This window comes from Mus caroli, chromosome X (genome assembly GCF_900094665.2).
Source record: "Mus caroli chromosome X, CAROLI_EIJ_v1.1, whole genome shotgun sequence".
NCBI classification, from domain to species: domain Eukaryota; kingdom Metazoa; phylum Chordata; class Mammalia; order Rodentia; family Muridae; genus Mus; species Mus caroli.
In genome coordinates, this window is record NC_034589.1 from 140935111 (window position 1) to 140950428 (window position 15318).

At 38.8% G+C, this 15318-nt stretch overlaps 1 long non-coding RNA gene across 1 annotated transcript in view; it reads right to left on the bottom strand.

The window, feature by feature from the left end:
- LOC110287152 overlaps window positions 1-15318 on the bottom strand; it is a 32962-nt gene continuing 17644 nt past the window's right edge. The window contains exon 3 of the long non-coding RNA XR_002377183.1: window positions 1-4036. This is a non-coding gene — a long non-coding RNA (uncharacterized LOC110287152). The remainder of the gene's footprint in view (window positions 4037-15318) is intronic.

Genomic DNA, 15318 nt, shown 5'->3' on the forward strand with positions numbered 1-15318 from the left:
TTCACTTTATTCCACAAATATTTTATTGAGTTTTCACTGAATATTATTACACACTGTTCTTGACACTGGAGTTACAGCAGTAAACAACACAGAAATCTCTGTTTTGAGGAGCTTACAGGTTATTTGGTAGAAACAAACACTAACCACAATAAATAAAGATATATCAAATAGTGATCAGTGCTTTGTAGAAGACATAACATAAAATAGGCTATGACACAACATGGAGATGAGCAGGGCTGTTTATATATGTTGGTTAGGAAATACTTCTCTAGGGAAAACATAATAGAAAGACTTAGTTAAGTCATCAAATTATTTGGGAAGAAGGATGTCTCAGGTAGTAAAAACAGCAAATCAGAAGTCCTGTAGGTGGAAGGTCCCTAGCATGCTTGAGGAATAGGGAAAAAAGGCCAGGATAGCTAGAGAAGAGTGAGGCTGATAGCAACGAGATGAAGGAGGTAAAGGATCTAACCTGTGTAGGAACATCTAGTCCATGGAGAAGATTCTGGCTTGTGTACTGTGGGAATTGGGGGTCATGGGAGAATTTTGAGCAGGCTAGGGGTATGATCTGATTCGGATTCCACAAATAATTTCTAGGAAGAATTTTTAACTCTTATAGAATTGCTGAGAATTAGTAGCAAGTGCTACAACACTAGGAAAAGAAAAAAAAACTCCGAGAACACTGAATTTTAGGAAAACAAAAAGGTGCACAGTAGAGATGATATAGTCAGTGTGCTGTGTAGTTCAGATGTGAACAATATTTACAATGCCATACACAAAAAAGTGAATTCTGATTTAACAAAAATTATACTTAAAGAAGTAGTAGATGTAATCACAATTTGAGCAAGCAACAAATGACTTAATTAGGGATCAGAAAGACTAGAAAGTAAATGAACCTTTTACAAAGAAAAACACAAAATGGAAAAAGTAAAAGGCAGATTAAACATAGCTGGAGAAGAGAATAAACTAAAACATATACCTGATGAAATGTCCGCAAATGAAGTACAGGAGACAGAAAATATCAAAGACTTGTTATGAGCTACGAAAAACAGAATTAAGAGGCACAAAATATGGGCAGTTTGATTTTGAGGAAAAAAAAAAACAGAAAGACTTTAATAGTTGAGAACTTTCCAGAAATTATATAAAAAAAATGCATCTACTAAGCCATGAAACACATTTCAAAAGCAGAATAAATAAAAAAGAAACAAGTCTAAACATGTTAGAATGAAAGTGCAGTATTCCCTGTGCACCCCACTCACTAACCAAATGAAAGCAAACCACAATTAGACTGGTGATGTACTTTTTAAAGGCAACAAGGCATATACACGTATTTTAAAGGTTGAGCAAACTCTCCTAAGGATGAAGATAAAGCCTTTAACTCACAGCAAAGATTTGGGGAGTTAATACTGGAGAGCTGAACTAAAACAGTAGACAAACACTATATTCATAAGGAAAGAGAATAATGCCATAAAAGGGGGAGGGGGAGTCTGAGATGCAAGAATGTATGCATGTGCAGCCGAACAAATACTGCCTGTCTATATAAACAATACCGATCATATATAACTCTGAGATCACAAAACAAACAAGCAAAAAACAAGGAATAAATTCATATACTTGAAAACAAAATCCAGTACTTAGAAGAGGAATGACTAAAATCAGGTTTCTCAGCTTCCTGCACTCTTCAAGAAACACTGAAAATATTGTTTGAACTTTGTAAGTTCATGGTAGAATGTCAAGGATAACCAAAGAGTAGAAAAATAGAAAAAAAAAACCCCTTAAAACTAAAAAACAAAACAAAAACAAAAAAGCAGGTGAAAAAGGAGAAAAGGAAGCATACAAAAAGTAGCAGAAAATCAAAATAAGAAAGTAATGGTAGAAACAATTGCAAACACCCTGAAGGGAATGTAAACAAAACTTGCTAAGTTTTAAAGGCAGAGGTCATTAGATAAACTTTTTTTTTTTTCTGAGACAGGGTCTCACTGTATAGCTTTGGCTGGCCTGGAACTAACTCACTATGTTGACTGGGCTGGCCTCAAATGCAGAGATCCACCTGCCTCGGCCTCCCAAGTGCTAGGATTATAAGCGTGCACCACCACGCCCAGCCCAAGATTAGTTTGTTTTTTTTGTTTTTTTTTTTTAAAAAGTCCCGCCATATGCTGTTTTCAAGAAATATAATTAAAACACAAAGGTGTAAAAAATTCTTAAAAGTAAAAAGATAGAAAATTATATACCACCAAACCCTAACAAGAAGAAAAGCTTGTGCTGTTACATTAATACAAGATAACCTGGCATAATTCCTCTATCATCAGGAATAGAGAAGGATATTACACTTTTACAAGAAATATAACAATTCTTAATTGTTGTTAAAATTTATGTTAAAAAAGGAAACTATAAGAAGAAAACAGAGAACCCCACTGTCAGAGTTAACTATTAAAAACTCTTGGTAGATCATAACAAAAGCAATCAGTTTAGATAAATATAATTTGAATAAGGTAGTTGCTAATAGACACACATAGATTTCTATATTCAATAATCAGAGGACATACATTCTTACAGAGCACATAGGAAACATTAATAATTATCAATTGCAATAGAACAAGTCTCAATAAATTTCAGAGTTACTACAAAGACCACATCATCTGAACATAATAGGATAGATTTGAATAAAAGAACAAACTTAAAATCCCCCAAACATTTGGGAACTTAAAAACATACTTCTGTATAATTCATGAGTCAAAGAAGTAATAATAATAGATATACTGAAGCACTTGGAACTGAACAATGAAATTATTACCGTATATGATCATGTTTGAGAGTAGTATTAGTGGGAAATTTATAGCTTTCAAATATATAAATTAGAAAACAAGAGAGGCTAAAAGCTAGGTTCAGTGCCTCACACCTGTAATCACTGTGCTTGGGAGGGTTAGGGAAAAGATCATTGTGAGCTTGAGGTGAGTCTGAGCTATAGGAAACAAACAGGAAAACAAAACAAGGGGGAAAAAAAGGCAAGCCTGAAAATGAATGAGCTCCACATACAATTGAAGAAATCAGAAGAAGAGCAACAGAATGAATCCAAAAAATGTGGAAGGAAGGAGGTCAAAAAAGATCAGAGCTGAAATTAAAGAAATAGAGAACAAAGACACAATCGAGAGGAGCAGCAGAGCCAGAAGTTGGTTCTTTGTAAAGACTAATAAAATAGACAAACCTCTGCTGAGATTGATCAAGAAGAAAAGGGAGAAGGCACAAATAACCAGTATTAGCAGTGAAAAAGGAGACATAGCTACAGATTAGATAAAGGAGAGACTTGATGTCGGTGAATTTGAAAACACAGACAAAATGGTCCAATACCTAAGAAACTATATCCAAAATTTACTCGAGGAAAAATAAATTCTTAATAGTACTACAACTACTGATGGGACTGAATCAATAATTAAAATTCTTCGCAACCAGAAGGAGAGAAAAAAATAGTACACAGTTTTCTACTTAGGATATGGATTAGAGCTAGGTAACGAGCTACTGATGTCTGCAGCCCTACAGGTGCTCAGATAGGACTCGAGGCAGTGCAAACCCTATGATGACCACGTTTGTTTTAGTAGAGCCTCCTCCAGAGGGCTCGCTAGAGAGTGGCCCTTAGTGAAGTGCGGGCCTGACAAATCTCGCTGTAGTCCCTGCAGGTGGTGAGCACTCAGAGCTTGCTCTTTAGCAAAGGTGCTAAGCAAGGCCAGTGAGGTGCTCTGCTATCTGGACAGCCTCTTCAGTAGCCAGCTTCTGTGGTCTTCTGCTCATTGAGGACAAAGGGCCTGGAGAGCAGTCGGAGGAGTCTGTGTTCCAGTTTCCAAGAAACACCATGCACAGCCCAAGTTGTAACTGGTTGGGATGGGGCTGGGTGCAGGGGAAGCCAAGCAGGGGCTCCTGGAGGGTGTAGCTCCAGGCAGAAACCCTGAAACTCTGTCTTCATGAATATCAGATACTTCTGATGAGCCCTTTTAATGATGTCCAAGCTAGCTGCAGGGTGATGGTTCTAATAATGGTGGATGTTCTGCAAATAAGAGCTTCATCATTATTTTGTAATAGGTAGTAGAAAAGAGATAATGGGTTTGAAATCTACTCATATTATCATAGAAATTCCAACAATATATTTGTCAGTGAAACAAAATAAAAACTTGCATTATTTTAGCTGTTAAACATCTTTGAAGATTTTAAGAACTGGTTTTAAGTATCTTATCACCAATTCATATGACAAAAGTTTTTTTTTTTTTTTGTTGGTGGTGACTGTTAATAATTTGATAAACACATTATTACAAAGTCTTGGCTAGAATTTGTGTTTATCCATTTCAAGTATAAAATGCTACATAGACTATATGCTGTGGAAGCACATTTCAAATTTCACATTTAAAAAATTTGAAAAGGGGAGCTGAAGAGATGGCTTAGCTGTTCAGAACACTGGCTGCTCTTGCAGTGGACCTGGGTTTCATTCGCAGTACCTACATGACAGCTATCAACCATCTGTAACTCCAAAGCAGAGGGTCCAGCACCCTCCTTTGGCCTCTGTTGCCACTACATGGCATACTGCACAAACATACATGCATAAATCTTTAATTTTATTTGTTTGTTTATTTATTTATATTTTACATTCATAAGTGTTTTGCATGTCTACATACCATGTGCATGCCTGCTCTCTGTAGAGAGGCCAGAAGAGGGGCTTGGGTGCCCTGGAACTGCAGTTCCAGGTGGTTGTGAGCCACCATGTGGGTGCTAGGAATTGAACCTGAGTCCCCTGGAAGAGCAATTATGCTCGAAACCACTGAGCCATCTTTCCAGCACCCATGGATAAGTCTTAAAGTACAAACAAACCCTGCAACATTCCTCTAGCGTGAGAAAAGTCTATAAATATAATTGGGACTCATTATCAGGCTATTAGAGACAAAACATGATTATCCTAAGAAATGGAAAAGGAATTTGATTTAAAAAAAAACAAAAACACCCTTTCATGATTTAAAACAATAAAAAAAAAAAAACCTCTTAGTATAAAAAAATAGGTTGAAATTTGCTTAACTTGCAGAAACCTGTAGAAAGCAGATAACAAATAAGGTTGTTTCCTTGAAAACACATAATTGAGGAATGTCACTGTAGCCTTTCTATTCAAAATCATACTAGATGTGCTAGACATCCCATTAAAACAAGAAAAATATATTAAAGACACAAAAAGTAAAAAGGAAGAAAACTTGACTTATAGTTGACAAGGTTGTCAGTGTAGAAAATACAAAAGAGAAGACATCTTAGAGGAAAGCAGGTCTTTTTGGAGAAATGGCTGATTCAAGGACTTCCTTGGGATGTGGTTGTTGGAATAGGTATGACCCCCATGGATTCATGTGCTTGATCAGCCCCAATTATCAAACTTAAGTTTGAGATAAAAGGATTGTGGGGGCAGGCTTTGAGGTCTCCTATGTTCAGGCTCTGTCCAGTGAGGAGTCCAGTCTCCTCCTGGCTGCCTTTAGATCAAGCTGTAGAACTCTTGGTCCTCCAGCACCATGTCTGCCTGCCTGCTGCCATGCTTCCCACCAAGATGGGTAATGGACTAAACCTCTAAAACTGTAAGCCATCTCCAATTAAATGTTTTCCTTTATAAGAGTTCCTGTGGTCTTGGTGTCTCTTCAAAGCAATGAAACCCTCACTAAGGCAGCAAGGAAGTCCTTTAAAAACTATGAATGAGGGGCTAAAGAGATAGTTCAGCAGTTAAGAGTGCTTACCGCTTTTACAAAGGACTCAAATCCAGATCCTAGCACCCATATCAGGTGGCTCACAACAGCCTGTGATTCCAGTTCTAAGGGACCCAGTATCCTATTATGGCCTCCATGGACACCTCTACACCTATGGTATATATACGCACACAGACATACAGAAATACATATAAATGTAAATGGCCAACAAGAATGAGAACATGCCAAGGGGACACAGGAGCCATTCTGAGTTGTCAGTGGGCAAAGGTGAAACCATTTGAACATCAAACCAAAGAACAGAGTACTGGATTCATAACTCAAATTGTTAAAACAAATATACATAAGCTCATACGGATACAAACAAGTGAAAGGATAATAAAAGACAAGACATAAACCATTACAGAAGAATTTCAAGTAACATATACATAGATACACCCTCTTTTAGGGGCTGGAGCTTAATTGTTCCTCCTCTCTGTGAGAGTGGATTAGATTCCTCCAAAGAACAAAATATTAAAAGGGAAAAAAAACCCAGCAACTTTCCCATGCAGAAACACAGTAAATACTACTGTAAGCAACAGATTATAGTTCATATCACCAGTGATATCATGTAGATACCATGTACTCCTTGATATGTGTGATGAGAAGAACATTTGAATTCTGTTGCATTCTTTCTAAAAAGAAGCTCAGCCTAATTACAACAAAAACTTCAGACGACTTATGATGGTTTGTATATGCTTGGCCCAGGGAGTGGCATTATTAGAAGGTGTGGCCCTGTTGGAGTAGTTTTGTCACTGTGGGCGTGTTAAGACCCTCATCCTAGCTGCCTGAGCTCTGATTGTACCATGCCTGCCTGGATGCTGCCATGATCCCACCTTGATGATAATTGACTGGATCTCTGAAGCTGTAAGCCAGCCCCGCAGCTAAATGTTGTCTAAGAGTTTCCTTGATCATGGTGTCTGTTTATAGCAGTAAACCCTACGTAAGACACAACTCCAAATTGAGGAGCATTCTACAGTACTCAAAATCGTTAATGGCATAAAAAAAAAAAAAGATCAAGGTTTTCTGAAATCCCCTAACAATGTAGGCTGTTGCCATTGCCCTTGGTTGCTTCTCAGAGGCTGAAGTTAAGTCCCTATTGTTGAAGACACAAAATGCTTTGGACATAGGATCTGTGTGATCTGAGTTGGAACTGACCCGAAAGTCTCCTTCCTGAGGACTAGCTTCCTTTAGGACTGCAAGGTGCTATGCAAGCTTCCAAGGGAAGAAAGCAATCAATAGTCCTACCCAGCTGTGATGCCTATGAACCACAGTACCGACAGCATAACAAGATAGCTCTAAAAGTGCAATTGCGGCATTCATTTGTTGGTGGTAACCAATAGCTGTCTAATTGGACTTAAGACCCACTACAACAGAAAGGAAAGCATTCCTGATACTGGGAACCTACCAACCTTCCTGGAGCCAGTGAGGCCATGGACATGGATTTCACAGGAACACCATCTACCTCCAGTTTACTAAAACAGCAGAATTCCTAACTGCATTCTAAATACCTATTTTTATGCTCATAGGTAAGTGTAGCTCTCATGCTGCATCAAGGAAACATTCCCAGCCAGGCGTGGTGGTGCACGCCTTTAATCCCAGCACTCAGGAAGCAGAGGCAGGTGGATTTCTGAGTTCGAGGCCAGCCTGGTCTACAAAGTGAGTTCCAGGACAGCCAGGGCTATACAGAGAAACCCTGTCTTGAACACCCCCCCCCCCAAAAAAAAAGGGGGGAAACTTTCCCTTGTGACACATGGAGAGAGCATTGCAGAAAACTATAACTGGTCAAAGAACAGTTGATCATGGGGTACCTGGCCCCAACAGATACACCTACAACAATACTTATTCACCTAGGGCTCAAAGAACATCATGGCAGAAAGATTCTAAGAGTCAAAGGACCAGGAAATCTGCTGTGAGACTGTGTCTCCTAGAGCTCAGATTGAGGCTTCACCTATGAAGTCTCATTAACATGGCTGCCTAAACAAGACCTGAACAAGTGCAACACCAATAGACATGTTAACATAGAAGGTGGAAATCATATAGGGCTCTACCCTAAATAACTAAGACTAACTGCTGAGACCAGAAGAATATAGTCTTCCCCAGGGATGAGCCCCCAATGGGTTATCCAATAGCAATTAGTCAGCCCTGAAATTATACACATACAAATAACACTAAATAGACTGAGCAAATTGTATTCATGTACATATACATATATGTATGCATATACAATCTATATAGGTAACAATAACAAGGAAAAGGAGGCCATAACTTGAGAAGAAGCAATGGTAGAAGAAACACAGGAAGGGCTAGAAGGAGAAAGAGAAGGGGAGAATGATTTAATTACATTTTAATTTCAAAAAATAAAAATCACTGGGAGCAAAAAGGGGACCAATAGAAGAATTGGCTTAGACCAGAGAACACTATGAAGATATGACAACCAAATACAAAGTAGTATTTTGAACTGAACAATAGTAAGAAAACTGACAAATTCTTGGTAGGGTATCTAGTTAACAGGAATATATTGATGTTGCTTTCTTACTTTTAAAAAATGTTCCACAGTGAGGCACAGGAAGATCCTGTAGGAACTCACTCCTTATTAAACTTTACTAACTTTTTGTACAACTTATAAAGTGTAGACACAGCGGTGCATAGCTGTAAATTCCAGTACTTGGGGGTTGAGGCAAGAGGATCATAGTTTGAGGTCAGCTTTGGTTATATAGCAAATTGTAGGTCGACCTAGATTATAGATCAACAGCAGCAGCAATAATGGTTTATATAGTGAATGATTATACGAACAAAATTATCGACAAAATTCTATTTCACCAGGCGTGGTGGTGCACACCTTTAATCCCAGAACTCAGGAGGCAGAGGCAGGCAGATTTCTGAGTTCGAGGCCAGCCTGGTCTAGAGTGAGTTCTAGGACAGCCAGGGCTACACAGAAAGACCCTGTCTTGAAAAACTAAAAAAAAAAATTCTATTTCATTTTTATATATGTAGAAAATGGATAAAAATATACTAAGTGAAAGTGTCTCTTGGATTCGAGGAATATCTAGGTGGTAGAACATGCATGAGGCTTTGAATTTAATACCCAATACCATGAGAAAAAAATTTTCACTTATTACAACACACAAATTCACAAAATATGAAGGGGTATATCTAATACAATATATAAAAGGTTTTATATAAAAAAATCATAAAACATCTATAGCCATATTGCCCCAAACAGGTTGATCTTGTCTGATCTTAGAAGCTAAGCAGGGTTGATCTTGGTTAGTACTTGAAATGGGAAATAATACTGGGTGCTGTAGGCTAAACAAAATTATTTTTAAAAAATTACACTTAGACAAAAAGACATGAAATAGTTTATTTAAAATAGAAGAATATGCCAAAGTTTATAGCTGACTAAATTTCATAAACATCAATTATGTTCAAACTGGTTTATATAGTAACTGCAATTCCCAAAACATTATAAAACATAACAAGTGGATTCTGAAATATATTTTAAAAAATCTAAAGAAGGTTGGGTATGGTTGTACACACCTTTAATTCCAGCAATTGGGAGAAAGAGGCAGGTGAATTTCTGTGAGTTTGAGTCTAGCCTGGTCTAAATAGTTTTGGGTCCCCCAGAGCTACATAGTGAGACCTTCTCGCAAATAAAAATAAAGTAAGCAGAATATATGGGCAAAAAGGTGGAAATGTTTTGCTTTGTTAAATACCAATATTTACTAGGAAACTGAAATAATTTAGGGAGTGTGATAGTGATTTGGGGGCAAAAAGTTAGGCAACGGCAAAGAGAGTCTATAATCAGACTTATCAGACAAACTGTGGCTAATACTAACTGTTAACTTTACTAGATTAATTAATACCTTGTCTAGAACATTAGTGAGGTACATCTCTTGGCTGTGGTTGTGAGGGTAACTAGAGAGATGTTTAACTGAGAAAGAAAGACCCATCCTGAATGTGAGTGGCACTGCCTGTGGGCTAAGGTCCAGAGTAATGCAAAAGCAAAAAAGCAGCCAGCAGAATGTTGACATTCCTTTGTTTCTGTTTTTGGATCCACTGAGATCTGAGCCGACAGTCTCCAGCCCCCTGGATGGACTGCACCCTGAACCTGTGAACTAAAACAAACCTTTCATCCTTTACATTGCTTATTGTCAGATATTTGAGTATAGCAATGAGAAAAGTAACTAATTCAGGAGATTTGATGTATGACCGAGGTGGCATTAGGTTATCCATGTGGAAAAAAATGAGACTCCAAAACCAAAGAATTTCACTTTATACTATATTGACAAAAGAGACAGGTTTATAAGGGTGTGGGTCAATAGAATCTTTTATACATTAAAAAGAGCACAAGTTGTATCATAGTTTAAACAGTTTGACAGAACTCTGTCAGGTGGGACTTTTATATACTCTATTAACCAGCAATCCCCTCCTTAGATTGGATATACCTTAGAACAAGAGCTGTGTATGGAAAGCAGAGACACACGGAAGAACATTTAAGCAGTGCTGTTTTTAAGAGCAAAAAGCTGGAAAGGACTCAAATGTCCACGAACAGAAACATGGATTATTTGTTTTACAATTACTTGAAGTATAGTGATCTACAACCACATGCAGCAAAAGATGAGAGTCTCAGGGATACAGTATCAGTGAAAAAATAAAATGGCAGAAAACCATACACAATAGTGTTCTGTAGTTATTTCATCGGAATTGAAACATTCTCCTGGGGGCTGGAGAGGTGGTTCAGCGGTTAAGAGCACTGACTGCTCTTCTAGAGGTCCTGAGTTCAATTCCCAGCAACCACATGGTGGCTCTCAACCATCTGTAATGGAATCTGATGCCCTCTTCTTGTGTGTCTGAAGACAGCTACAGTGTATTCACAGTATATAAATAAATAAATAAAAAGAAACATTCTCTGGAAGGGAGAAAGGTGGGCATGTGAAATTGAAGAAGCAAAACAGATTTCCATGGGGCTGGTGAGATGGCTCAGTGGGTAAGAGCACCCGACTGTTCTTCTAAAGGTTCTGAGTTCAAATCCCAGCAACCACATGGTGGCTCACAACCATCCGTAAGAAGATCTGACTCCCTCTTCTGGAGTGTCTGAAGACAGCTACAGTGTAATTACATATAATAAATACATCTTTAAAAAAAAAAAAACCAAACCAGATTTCCAAGGGCCAGCAAGTTCAGTAAATTTACAAGATCTCTTCCCAAGTTTATAAAAGCAGTAAGAAATTAATGGGGAATAGAAAGTCCTGATAGGAGCTTCACACAGGGCAGGCAAAGAAGTCTAGGGATGTACCTTTTGTGAGCTATCATCCATGCTGGGGTGGGCATTTCAGCAATGCAGCTGACTTTCAATCATCCATGCTTCTAAAGTAGCTCCAACAAACTCATTGGTTCATATGATGGTTAATACTGTCAACTTGACAGGATCTAGAATACTGGAGATCAAACCTTTGGGGATGTCTGTGAGGGATTATATAGATTAGATAATGGCTGGAAAGACCCACCCAAACTGGATGGTGCCGTTTCTATACACTGGGCTCCTAGACTGAATCAAAAGGATACAGTAAGCTCAGGGCATTTATCCATCACTGCTCCTGATTGTGAACACAATGTGGAAAACTGCCTCAAGCTTTTGCCACAACCTTCCCATCACAAAGGACTGTATCCTCTGACTGTGAGTCTAAAGAAACCTTTTTGACTATCAAAGAAGAGGGGTTAGAATGATTGTAAGAACCAGAGGTCAGGGAGCATCAGGCTAAACAATGTCTTCTGGATACCACAGGACTGATGTACTATAAACTCACAAGATCAAGCCAGTCAACATTCCAGTATGGAAGGAGAAAGGCTCAAGAGTCTCCACATCTAATAGAGGAGCTACTGACAGTTGATGGCTTCTGGAAGAAAAAGAATTAGTTTTCTGGTGTGGCCTCTGGTAGGTTGACCATATCCTGGCAGATGGCCATGAGTATATGAGAAACATAAATTAGAATCAGGGAGATATTAAAGAGGACATGAAGTTGGATGTGGATGGCAATGGTGAAAGTTAGGAAGAGTGGAGTGTGAAATGATTGAAATACATTGTAAGTAGGACATGTGGGGTTGTGCATACCTCTTTCCTTCCTCTGTCTCTGTCTCATGTATGTGGGTGCACCCTGCAGACACCCCAGAAAAGGACACTGGATCCCATTACAGATGGTTTTGAGCCACCATGTGGCTGCTGGGAATTGAACACAGGACTTCTGGAAGAGCTAGTCAGTGCTCTTCTTAACCACTGAGCCATCTCTCTAGCCCCGAGTATACCTTTTAATCCCAGCATACACAAGGCAGCAGCAGGTAGGTCTGTATGAGTTCTGGGCCAACCAAGTCTCCATAATGACATCTTTTTTAAAACAAACAAACAAACAAACAAACAAACAAACAAACACATAGAATCAACCTCCCCAAAGCCCCTGTATATATGTGTGTGTGAAATACCAAACAAATTAATAAAAATGCTATATTTCACACAAAAAAGTTTCTATAGTTTGCTTTTGTTGAAGCAATGTCACAAATAACACAGAAGTGGGACCAGTTCTCATTCTGTGCTAGTAGAACTTGACAGAGTGGTTCACCTGCTGCTGGTTTTGAAGGCATGAAAGAGGATTGAAGGTCACAAACTCTTGCACTGTGGCCTGAGGCCAGACAATGCATGACAAGGCTGGAGTCTCTGAAAGGAGTAGGAAGCCACTGTGTGAAGCTGTGATGATAAAGTCATGGGAGGTCTGCAGGCAGTGATGAGCCACTCTAAGAGGTTATATGAACTGCTGGAAGCAGAGATGGAGGGGTGGGGATACTCAAGCCCTTTGGGCCCAGATAATTTTATCATGACCTCCAGCTGCTTAGCATAAAACTGCAGGAGTTTGTGTTTCTATACTTTTTTTCTCTTTTTTTTACTTTGGTCCAATTATTCCTTGCTATGCCCCATGCTTTTCTTTGGAACAAGAACGTTTATTCTGTGCCATTATGTACAAGAAATATGTAACTTGGCTTTTACTTTATAGGAACTCACATCACATCTAAGAGATTGCCTTGAACCTGATATGAGATATGAACACTGAACTTTTTTGAGACAGTGCCTCTCTGCATAATCCTGGTTATACTGGAACGAACTCTATAGACCAGGAAGTCCTGGAACTCAGAGATCTAGCAGCCTCTGCTGCCACCACCTGGCTTGACTTTGAAAATTCTAACACTGTTGAAACTGTTAAAAACTGTAAGGACATTAAATACATAACATTGCATTGTGAGATATTCACAAGACTTTAGGGACAAGCGGTAGAAAATTATAGTTTGAAAGTGATGTGTTTGGGTGCCAAGTTGACAAGGGATGGAGTTGTGATGATTAATATGAGATTAATCCTGTCAACCTGACAGGATTTTGAGTCACTGAACAGACAAATCTGGGCAGATCTGCTCAGGATTATCTAGAATTTAGATTCCAGATTAAGAGCAGAGAAGACTCACCTTAAATGTGGGTGGAACCATGGTACTGGGTTAGGTCCTGGACTAAATAAATCCAAGCGCTTCCTGATAGGACTTCCTCTCCATGATTATGCTAGTTAGTTTTCTGTCAAATTGATATAAGCTAGAGAGATCTGAGAAGAGGGAATCTCAATTGAGAAAATGCCTTCTTGTTTTGGATACCAAAACTGAACTGATTCCAGTAAAGTCCAGTTCTGGGCATCTAGTTACACTCCTAGACTCTAGGTCAGTACCCAATGACAGCCCCAAGGCCCATCCTGGCACCAGATTCCTCAAGGCTTTAGGCTTCAGGCTCCTAATGGGTTTAGAACCAAGCCCAAACCAGAAGGACTTAAATAGCCACAGGCTCCAGGGGCCAAAGTACCAAACCTGTCTAAGTACTACATCAGACCACACATGCTTAGATTTAGTTCATAGCCAAACATGCCCCAGTGACCCTGGGCCCCAAACTTCAGGTCCACTCTAGCACTAGGTCAGCCTTTGTACTCTCTGACCTGTCTCAGCCCACGGTCAGCCCTCTTTGCTGTAGTTACCAACTGATACTAAAGACACATGCTCTAGGCTTACCTAGTGATAGGCTGGCCCCTATATCTCTACATTCCATAAGATCCAGTCTAGGCTATTCTAGCAGAATGAGGGTCCAGGTATATCCCAGCCAATATCACCTCACTTGTGGTGTGTCCATCTATCCAGAAGAGCTTATTCTGTGTGTGTGTGTGGTGGGGGTCAGAAAGGTAGGGCTGGGTATACTCCCTTAGCATCTCCCTTAGAGCAGGCCAAAGTCTATACCCTTTAGACTTGCAGAAGTGGTGCAGGGCTTGGCTATGGCTCCAAACAGCCAGGTATCCCTACTAATTCTATTCCCAGCTAATTCTATTAAGTGTCTTGGCCAGTGTCAGAAGTAGTGATATTTACAATGTTGGTGAGCATAGGACAGAAACCATAGTACAAGAACAAATAAGTTTGTGGAAATTCACATCATGTACATCTTCAAAGGGGTTTTCTGTGGGGAGATCTTCAGTACAGACAGCCATCATTGACCATAAAATAGTCCTGAGCAAGGTGTAGTATTGCCTTTAATCCCAGCACTCAAAAGTTCGAGATCATCCGGCAGTGGTGGTGTATGCCTTAAATCCCAGCACTTGGAAGTGAGTTCTAAGACAGCCAGGGCTACACAGAGAAACCCTGTCTCAAAAACAAACAAACAAACAAACAAACAAACAAACAAACAAACAAAAAACAAACGTTTGAAATCATTGATTAAGAGCACTGAGTTTGAGGCCAAGGAAAGCCAGAACTGTATAGAAACCCTATAAAAGAAATTAAAAAAGAAAAGAAACCTTTTCTTTAGTCAATTATTTCAGTAATTCTAGGAGTTATTATAGAAGTTAAAAATGACTACATCTACATTTTAAAGTCAAAGATAATAATTATTTTCATATTTCTAAGGGGAAAATTATTAATGGCCACCAATGAACAATTACCTCACTTAAATATTCACCGTTTCTAGTATTTCATTATTCATAATGGCAGTTATGGATCTTCCTTGTATTTTAAAGGTCAAACGTTCTACAGCTCTGAATTAAACAGTGTAATATAGCTATCCTAGTATGCTTAAACTATTAAACCCATCATGATACAAGTACTAAAAGTATTCATTTAAGATTCACTATTCCAAAGGTACAGAACTTCAGACCAATTTCCCTTATGAATATTGATGCAAAAATACTCAATAAAGTTCTCGCTAACCGAATCCAAGAGCACATCAAAACAATCATCCATCCTGACCAAGTAGGTTTCATTCCAAGGATGCAGGGATGGTTCAATATACGTAAATCCATCAACGTAATCCAGTATATAAACAAACTCAAAGACAAAAACCACATGGTCATCTTGTTAGATGCTGAGAAAGCATTTGACAAAATTCAACATCCCTTCATGATAAAAGTCTTGGAGAGATCAGGAATTCAAGGCCCATACCTAAACATGATAAAAGCAATCTACAGCAAACCAGTAGCCAACATCAAAGTAAATGGTG